Genomic DNA, 10230 nt, shown 5'->3' with positions numbered 1-10230 from the left:
TACCTGTGGAATAAGAATATGAGGTATGAATGGGAAGCCACAAGGCAGACAATTCCCAGAATAAAAGCTGTTACCACTTCATTTGTATTTCTGACAAGTTCTCTGAACAAAGATAACTACATGGAGGTAGGTATGCATCCTTCCAGGATTGTGGAGAGTAAGTGGGGGTGGAGGTGGGCATAGAAGCGTGTATGTGTGTGTGTGTGTACGTGTGTGTGTGTACGTGTGTGTGTGTGTGTGTGTGTGTGTGTGTGTGTTAGCGATTTGAATGCAATTGGTCCCCATAAGGTTATGGGGAGTGACACTCTTAGGAGGAGTAGTTTTGTTGGAGTAGGTATGACCTTGTTAGAGGAAGTATAGGGGGTGAGCTTTGAGGTCTCATATGCTCAAGCCATACCCAGTGTCTCAGTTCACTTCCTGTTACCTGTGGGACAAGATGTAGAACTCTCAGCTTCTTCTCCAGCACCATGTCTGCCTGCATGTCGCCATGCTTCCTACCATGATGATTATGAACTAAATCTCTGCACTGTAAGACAGCCCAAAGAAATGTTTTCCTTTATAAGAGTTGCCATGATCATGGTGTCTTCACAGCAATAGAAACCCGAAATAAGACAGTGTCCATGGGCCAGCGGTGCTTGTTGTGGTGATTTCTTCTTCCATTCAGGAATCATTTTGATTGGAGAAGCTAGTGATGTGCTGATGGACAACTCTGGTAGCATGAGAAATGAGTCTTCAGGACTGGGGAGATGGATCAATGGGTAAAGTCTTGGCACACAAACATGAAGATTGGAGTTCAGATCATCAGCACCCATAGAAATGCTGGGTGGTAGTGGTGGCCCACCCATAGCCCCAGTGCTTGGGAGCCAGAGACAGGGGACCCATGGAGCAAACTGGCTAGGTAGACTAACCCACCCTGGGTTCAAATTAGAAACCCTGACTCAATGAATAAGGTGGAGAATAATGGAGGAAGATTCTTGATGTTAACCTTGGACCTTCACATGCACCTACACACGTGCACCCACACACATGAAAACACACATATACACATGCATGCACACTACATGAACATCATATGCAAAAAAAAAAAAGATGGAAAGAAATGGCTTTTTACTGACTTTGTGGAAGGTCTCGAGACATTTGGCTTCACTCAGATGCATGAGGGAATTCAGAAATCCATCCTTTACCTATCATCTTCCTGCCTCATTCCCTACCTGAGTCTGTAACCAGCCAATGGTTGACGGCTTGTGATTTCATCATGCAGATCAGAGAGCACTGGGTCCAGCCTGGGAATGTTGTCCTGCTTGCCACTGGTACACCTTTCTCCTGGGATGTGGCCCCAACTCTGACAGAATGGAGAAGAGGGACACTAAGGAGCTTCCAGAACTAGTTATGGGAACACTTGCACCTGCTTTACTATGAATATTTGTCTATAAAGGTAGCACAGTTGAGACAAAGACAAGGATTTTATTCTTTTTATTTTTTTAAAATTATGTGTGTACGTATGCGTCTGTGTGGTGTATGTGCACATGAGTGCAATTGCCTGTGGAGGCCAGAAGAGGGCACCAGATCCCCCGGAGCTGGAGTTACAGGCAGCTGTAACAACTGAGCCATATCTCCAAGCCCTGGAGACTTAACTTTATGAAAATCTATAACTAGATGATAAGGAAGGGCTAACATTCACCTCTCTACTAAAGAGGCTCAGACTTACTCCATGTAATACTGACTTAAAACACACTAAGAGTCACCATCCATGATGTCCTTTCTAAGAGAACCTATTGATGCAGCCTTTAGTCAATATCTTAATCATTGAAGATGTGTGCAGTGCTGAGAAATGAATCATGATGGGTCTATTCAAAATGGTAGCAAACTATGATTCATTACGAAATCTGGCCCACAATCTATTTTTGTCAACAACATTGTGTTAGAACACAGAATCATACACTCATTGAAGCATTATTTGAACTGTTCTCTCACCAGATTTCAGCAGTCAAAACACAGACCAAAGGACCTCAGAAATCTAACTATAAAGCACCTAGTCCTTTATAGAGAAGGCTTGCCCACCTCTGGTACAGGACGGTGCCCGTGACAATGTGTTCTGTGGAAAGAAGCCTTGCGACCTGGCAGCTAGTCAGATGTGGACTCCTACACCCCCTTCCATGGACTCCAGATGAAACCTTCTACAAAATGGAAATAGGACTCCATGATGTGCTTCGACCCTCATTCCACGGAGCTTCGTCTGCTAGTGGGAAAAGAGACAGTAACTGTTGGGAGGGGACCCCAGTCACCCAGAGTGTCCATTCTCCTTGGTCACAGACATTTTACCTATTCAAGCAAGGCGCCAAATGCCAACATCCTGTTGTTTCTCCTTGGTGGGATCATAAAATAGGAAGTTGTGCTTAGAGGTGGACAGAACTGGCCTCATGAGCACTGCCCTGGGCAGCTCCTTTTTCTCTCTGAAACTTGGGTTTCTTGCACATAGCTGGGCGGTGGTGGCGCACGCCTTTAATCCCAGCACTCAGGAGGCAGAGGCAGGTGGATCTCAGTGAGTTTGAGGCCAGCCTGATCTACAAAGCAAGTTCCAGGACAGCCAGGACTATTGCATAGAGAAATCCTGTCTTGGGGGTGGGGGGTGGAGGTGGGGAAGTGGGGGTCAAGACAAACATGAGAGATTCTTATCTTCAAGGCCAAGTTCAGCTTCAGGAACTGGAACATAGCTTAAACCCAAATCTGGAAACAGGGCATTGTGGCACTCAGCCAGGGCGCAGTGAGCATCTGCAGAGATTTGCCCTCTTCTCATGCTTCTTCCTGCCACATTGCATGTGTGTCCTCCCCTTTTAGTGGTTTTAGGAACCTGGTGAGGAGCTATCTTATCGTTATTCAGAGGCAGAAAGAAAGGAGCTGCCTCCTTCCCATCTCTTTATCAGGAACCATCTTCATCCCCAGGAAGAACTTGGCTTAAAGTCATGGGCTGGGGGTCTGGAGAGATGCTCAGCAGTGGAGAGCACTGGCTGCTCTTCCAGAGGACCCCGGTTCAAACCCCAGCACCCACATGGCAGCTCACAACTGTTTGTAATTCCAGTTTCAGGGGATCTGACACCCTCAAACAGACATGTAGGCATATAAGATAAAAATGAATAAATTGTTTGTTTGTTTGTTTGTTTGTTTGTTTGTTTGTTATTTTATTTATTGTGTATATAGTGCTATGCCTGCATGTGTCCCTGCAGGTCAGAAGGGGGCACCAGATCTCATTACAGGTGGTTGTGAGTCACCATGTGGTTTCTGGGACTTGAACTCAGGACCTCTAGAAGAACATTTAATGCTCTTAACCTCTGAGCCATCTCTCCAGCCCGTTTTTGTTTGTTTGTTTGTTTTGTTTTGTTTTGTTTTGAGCTGAGGGCCTTGTGTTTGCTAGACAAGTGCTCTACCACTGAGCTAAATCCCCAACCCTTTTTTTTTAAAGAAAGAAAACTATTTAAAGATAGATGATAGATAGATAGATAGATAGATAGAAAGAAAGAAAGAAAGAAAGAAAGAAAGAAAGAAAGAAAGAAAGAAAGAAAGAAAGAAAGAAAGAAAGAATCATTGGCTGTTACCAGTTTACCCAGCCACCTGCGGATACCTGTTGACTACCAGGACTGCCTGAGATGAGATGATCCAAAGGACAACTTGTCCTCAGTTCTCTCCTTTCACCTTGTGGGTCTTGGGAATTGAATTCATCAGGCTTGGCAGCAAGCACCTTTATCTGCTGAACCATATTCAAATTACCCTCTTTATTTGATACCTGGGATAATGTGCTCTCCCTTTCTCTCTCTCTCTCTCTCTCTCTCTCTCTCTCTCTCTCTCTCTCTCTCTCTCTCTCACACACACACACACACACACACACACACACACACACACACATACACACACACTGCTCCATAAAAGGGTAAAAAGATACTAGGTGATGGTAGACACTTGTACACCCAGCCCTCAGGAGGCTAAGACAGGAGGGTTTCTACAAGTTTCAGAGCCAGCCCGAGTTATATAGCAAGACTATTTACTTGAAAGGCAAAATGAAGAGCTCTAGGCAATTAATGGCTATGAGAAGGCAATCAGTCAGTCTCCCCCAGGATGAGCCCGTTTATCCAACACTAAGCAGTCAATCCTAAAAACATATACATATGAGCAACGCTAAATAGACCCAACAGGTTGTATTTGCATGTTTATTATATGTTTACATAGTAAACACAATAATTATATTAATATATATTAATTAAAGAAAAAGGTCATGAATTGGAGAGCTTGTGGGATTAGGGGGACACAGGAGGGGGTGGGGATGATATGAATACAGTACACATCTAAGTGTAAGTGTGTGTGTGTTTGTATCCAGGTACGGGAATGTCAGTGCTGGTGCTGGAGTTACAGATGGTTGTAAACCACCTAACACAGATGTGGGGGACAGAATTCAGGTCTCCTGGAAGAACAGCTAGTGCTCTTAACTGCTGACGCATATGAAACTTTTAAAAACATGTTTTAAAGAATTAATAAAAACATTTTAAAAAACCACTAAAACAAGGGAGGGAAGACAACTTTTCAACATACCCAGATCTTTCCTCCCTGGGGACCTGATTTTATGCTCCCTTAGCCTAGATACGCAAGAGCCTTGCTCAGGAGTAGAGATCTCATCTAGCATCCAGGCTCACCATCATGTCTTTCTCATGGTCTTCCACCCCAGACTGTTACCCCAGCTTTCACTACTCTCCATCCCATCTCTTCACTTTCCTTCCTAGCCCTGACCCACATCCTCTGAAAACACCCTGGTCGTTGACTCATGACTAAGTTGCTCTCTGTCTTGTTCACAACTTAATTCCCAGAGTGCAGTGCAGGGCTTGGCTCATGGTCGGGACCAGAGTGCGTAAGAGTTTGCTGAGTAAAAAGCAAAAAGCTGTGGAATGTCAAAAAAAAAAAATAAATAAAATAAATAAAAAGCTGAGTAAAGAGTGGAGAACAAGCCTCCTCTTAGGAGGTATATCGTATTTAAGGTCAGGAACATTCATTCTCATAGGATCTGGAGCACCTTGCCTCCTCAAGCTTCATACTTAGAGAACAAAAGTGTTAGGAAGCATGATGGCACTTGCTTGTCATCCCAGCATCCAGAAGGAGGAGACAGAAGGTTCAGCAGTTCAGGGTCATGCTGTGGGACGTCTTTCTATATGCTGTGAATATGTGTGGCTCAAATTGGATAATAAATAAAGCTGTTTTGGCCTGTGGCAAGAAAGTTTACAGCCAGGCAGGAAATCCAAGCAGAGATACAGAGAGAAGAAGGGCAGAAGACAGAGAGAGAGAGAGAGAGAGAGAGAGAGAAGCCACTGCACAAGGAACAACAACAAGATGCCAGCAGACCAGTAACACCATGGCCACTTGGCAACATGTAGATTAATAGAAATGGGTTAATTTAAGATGAAAGAGCTAGCTAGCAAGAAGCTGAAGCCATAGGCCATACAGTTTGAAAGTAATATGAGCCTCTGAGTGATTATTTTATAAGTGGCTGTGGTACCTTGGGGCCAGGCAGGACCATCCTTGGCTACATGATGAGTTCAAAGTATGGGTTATAAGACCCTACTTCCCAAAACAGAGAAAGGGAAAGAAAAATGAGAGGTGGAGGTGATGGGTGAGTGAGTCATCCAAGAAAGGCTCTCGTTGCCAAGCCTGAAACTTGAGTTACATACACACACACACACACACACACACACACACACACACACACACACTTTATTTTAGTGACACCTGCCTTCTAGATTTATCAGGAATAACTGTTAGCATAGAGTGTTCAGAATTCTCAGCTCAGGGCCTAGATGCAAAAGGTAAATTCTTTTTTTTTTCATTAATGCTTTATTTACTTTTATTTTATGTGCATTGATATTTTGTCTACATGTATGTCTGTGTGAGGGCATCAGATCCCCTGGAACTGGAGTTATATAGACAGTTGTGACCTGTTATGTGAGTGCTGGGAATCGAACCTGGGTCCTCTGAAAGAACAACCAGTTCTCTGAACCACTGAGCCATCTCTTCAGCCCCAGTATCATTCTTTATTAACATAAAAAAAAAAAAAAAAAACCTGAGGTGGGGGCTGGAGAGAGGGTTCAGAGGTCAGAGCACATTCTTTCAGAGGATTCAAGTTCAGTTCCCAGCGCCCACACCAGACAGCTCACAACTGTTTGTAGCTCCGGGTTCAGGGGAGTCAACACCCTTCTCTGACCTCCCCTGCCTCATGGTTGTATATAATGCACATACATACACTCTGGCACAGCAAACACACACATGGACAAGTAAAACAAAATAAATACATTCTAAAATTATTCTTACAGGCCTGCGCATGAAGTACACATCTATAAACGGTCCCTCCTTATTATCATTGCCCTCTTCACAGTAGGGAAATTAAGCAACCCACCCAGAGGAAGCGGTCTCCATTACTCAATGATGCTAACTTGGTTTTAGCATACCTTCCCTCTCTCCTAAGCAGGTGTGGGTTCAGAGCCATGTGTGTGCAGGAATATTTAAATGACCCAAGTACACTTGAGTGCCGGGGGGGGGGGGGGGGGGGGGGGGCGCACTTGTGTCCTGCAGAGACAGCCTCATGCTCCTGACAAGTGTGCCCCTCCAGTTCCAATCTCAAATCCAAATAGTGGTTCATGCTGGCCTCTCAGGTTATGCGATGAAGCATGTTCTCTAAGAGAGTGTTTACTTGGGCAACACAATAAAAACAGCCTTGGGGGCAGCCCTGGGTTCTGGTGCATACAACACACACACACACACACACACACACAGACACACACACAGACACACACACACACACACACACACAGGCATACACACACACACACACACAGAGGCATACACACACACACACACACACACACACACACACACGCACACAGACACACACACACAGAGGCATACACACACACACACACACACACACACACACACACACACACACACACACACGTGCACGTCTATCTACTCCACTAAGCAACATCACAGAGGAGAGGTGAGCTCTTGACATTTTCACTCTTTTCTTCTTTTGGATCCTTGGCTGGCTTTCTCACTCAAGTTTTTAAGATTTCTGACATCAAGCACTTGGCTCTGTCTCCTGTTTCTTTGTCAAACACTCACACGTCTCCCATTCTCTCTGGGTTTCTAAACAGCCCCCTTTCTTAGACTGGCTTCCTAGATATCTCTCTCTCTCTCTCTCTCTCTCTCTCTCTCTCTCTCTCTCTCTCTCTCTCTCTCTCTCTCATCCAGGGAGCTCCAGGAACCCTGAAGATAAACAGCAAGCAAGCTTGGGAAGTTTCTTTCCCACCCTTCTCCAGCCCTGACGTTAGCTGGAGGCAGCTGCTTGGGTCTCCTGATGCACAGTGGCTGTGGATTCCTCACTTCCCCTCCCTGCTTCCTGAATTGAATTTCTCAATTAGCTCATTTGTTTCGAGGCTTACAGAGTGGTCCTCCTCCTCAATTCAAATTTCCTCCTTCCCAGAACAACGCAGAGATCTCCCACGTGAAAACAAAGGACAGGGACATTTCATCAGCTGAGCTGAGGATGAGGTGTGGACCCTTGATTTTTTTTTTCATAAGGGTTTTCAGTAGTTTGATAAAATGAGACTCCTCCCCGCGAGAAGATGTCTTCCCGCCTCCTCAGCATAAAATCCCACCCACTTCTTCCCAATACTTTCCGCTCTAAATCCTAATGGCTTCGCTCTTGCCCGCATAGAGTGCAACACCTAAGTTGTTAGCGGGGGCTTCGATCTTTCTCTGAGCCTGGGATAAAAGGCATGGGAGAATTATTCAATTCAAAGCAGGCAGAAGCTACCAAGGGGAGATCTTGGGTTGGCTGACCCCAGGAGGACACTCTCTTTGTTTTTCTAGAGTCTCTCTTGCCCACAAGGGAAGAGACCTTTAAAACTGCAAGAAGGTGGCTGGGGGGGGGGGGGGGGGGGTGAAGATTCGGGGAGGGTTTACTCTGAGTAACGTAAGAAAACAGACAAACAAAAAACCCACCTCAAGAGACACGTTTGTGCTGCCTGTCCAATGGCACGGTCATACAGTCACTTAACAAAAAGTTAATTTGATCAGTATTTCTTCGGGCCAAGTGTGGAGAAATAGGAATCCCCAGAAAAGGGGGACTATGTTGGAGCAGAAAAATCTCAGAGTACACAAGAGAATAGAGAACTTACCACAGCGATGTTTACATAACCAAAGGCTGAAAGCCACCTGAAAAGTAGTCAGAGAGACACACGAAACACTGAGGAATAGTGTTCAAAAGAGATATCTTTCCATCCTTTAAAGTGATCGAGTTTTCCTACCATGAAGACAAAAGATATTTGCGTAAAACTAAGGTGTCTGATATACACTAGTGCAATCTATGTGGCCCTGAAACGGAGCACAGAAAACTGCAGTCACTATCTGTGGGGGAGGGGAGAGGTCACACTGTGTTCCCCAGTAACAAATGTTCCACTCCCACTGCTTAAACTGGAAGCTTATTCTTTAAAATACGTGTACTGAAAACTGCTTATGATAGATCCTGTTTTTAAGGTAAACAAGGTTCACAAGATACTAGTGTGTATTTAAATATGTATTAGGGAAGATGTCTGGAACTGTCACACTGTTAAGTGGTTACTAGCCATAGCCAGTGAGATCCACGCTTGAGGGGGTGAGTTTAATTTATACTGTGCGAACCTTTTAAAAGAGTGTTTAAACTAAAATTATTAAATGGAAGAAAAAATAGGCAAACATGAGCAAATACCCCCGCAGTAATCATGCCGGTCCACTTCCGGTACATCCCAGGTGAATTTCTGTTGCCTACTGAACCTGGGATGTCATTCATAGTCACCCACGTCGGAATGGCACCTTTTCCCTGGGCGCTAAGGCTGGGACTGCGCCAAATGGTGGTTCTCTCTCTCTCTCTCTCTCTCTCTCTCTCCCTCTCTCTCTCTCTCTCTCCCCCTGTCGGTGTCTTTGTTCCCTGCGGGCTCCTGAAGAGGAGGGAGACAGAGAAGCTTCCGGATTGTAACCCAGGACAGAACCTCCTGTGAGTTAACAAGAGTGAAATTGCTTAATGAAATCCCACCTTGCCTGGGCCGTTCTGTTGCGTCACCATCCTGGTCCTATAAGGTCTTGTGCCCCTCCACGTGGGGCTAGACCCACAAAAAGCGTTCAGAAACAGGACCTCTGGAAATGCCTTCTTCCTCCCCAATTAGCTCTTGGAAGCTCTCTGTTCCATTTTCTTCCGCCTCAGGCATGCGTAAAAATGGTGAAAGGGGGCTGGGAGGAAAGACACTTGTAAGATTGTGCGGGGAGGTGGGGGGAGTCTCCATGTGTTTCAGGGGCTCACCTCGCCAAGCATTTGCTGTAATAAACACAAGCTGCAAATGAACACAATTTGTGTGCTCTGGGGTTGATAACACACACAGAAGGTCAGAACAGCCCTGATCACTTCTGCATGTGTAGTTTCCAGGCAAGGAAATACTGAGAAGCTGGTTTATAATTTATTGAACCCACAACAGTTCCGGGCTGTGCTCTCTCCAAGTGTGTCTTTCTCTTGTTTCCAGGGTGCTCTTCTGTTGCCCCCCCTCTTCTTGCCCCGCAGCTGTGCTTGGGGGAAAGTTTGACACTTAATTTATCACCTCATGAACTGTTTTATTCGGGAGGGTGGGGTCAAGTTTGGAAACCAAATTTATGCAAAGATGGATTGTGATGAAACAGTTCGAGGATTTGAAACTAGAAGTGGGGGGCAGTCACACCCCAACTTCTTCCTTGAAGAAGCTGAGATTCCCAGTTCATTTTGATCACTTGAAATGGTCACAGCTTAGTTTACAGGTATCTCTCAGGAATCATTTTGATGCCTTTAAATTTAGTTAAAATGCTCAAATACAACTAGAATTGAGTGTCTCTCGAGATGGAAAAGGGACCTACTGCCTATTGTCTGACCTCCCCCGTGCCTGATTGACTAGTAGAAATTGCATCTCCATGGGAACAGATAAATGTCTGCTTTTCATGTCATGAAATCACCAGCCCGGCCTCGGAGTCTCACCAACCTAGCACTTCATTTGGGCGGCTCTAAGCAGCTTCTGCCTTTTCATGTTCAGCCAAATTATCTGCTAGAATCTCTTTTGGAGCCTAAGGAGGGAGGGAGGGAGGGAGAGAGAGAGGAGAGAGAGAGAGAGAGAGAGAGAGAGAGAGAGAGAGAGAGAG

General features: G+C 45.3%; 1 long non-coding RNA gene across 1 annotated transcript; it reads right to left on the bottom strand.

Annotated features, from left to right (window-relative positions):
• Nucleotides 1-501: 501 nt before the first annotated feature.
• Nucleotides 502-9239, bottom strand: LOC118581237. The gene is made up of 4 exons (XR_004944674.1): nt 9107-9239; nt 2062-2239; nt 1212-1342; nt 502-738 (listed from the first exon to the last, which is right to left on the bottom strand). It is a non-coding gene; the product is annotated as an uncharacterized LOC118581237 (long non-coding RNA).
• Nucleotides 9240-10230: the final 991 nt, after the last annotated feature.

This window comes from Onychomys torridus, chromosome 4, assembly GCF_903995425.1.
Source record: "Onychomys torridus chromosome 4, mOncTor1.1, whole genome shotgun sequence".
NCBI classification, from domain to species: Eukaryota; Metazoa; Chordata; class Mammalia; order Rodentia; family Cricetidae; genus Onychomys; species Onychomys torridus.
This window is presented reverse-complemented; position numbering and strand designations above follow the sequence as displayed.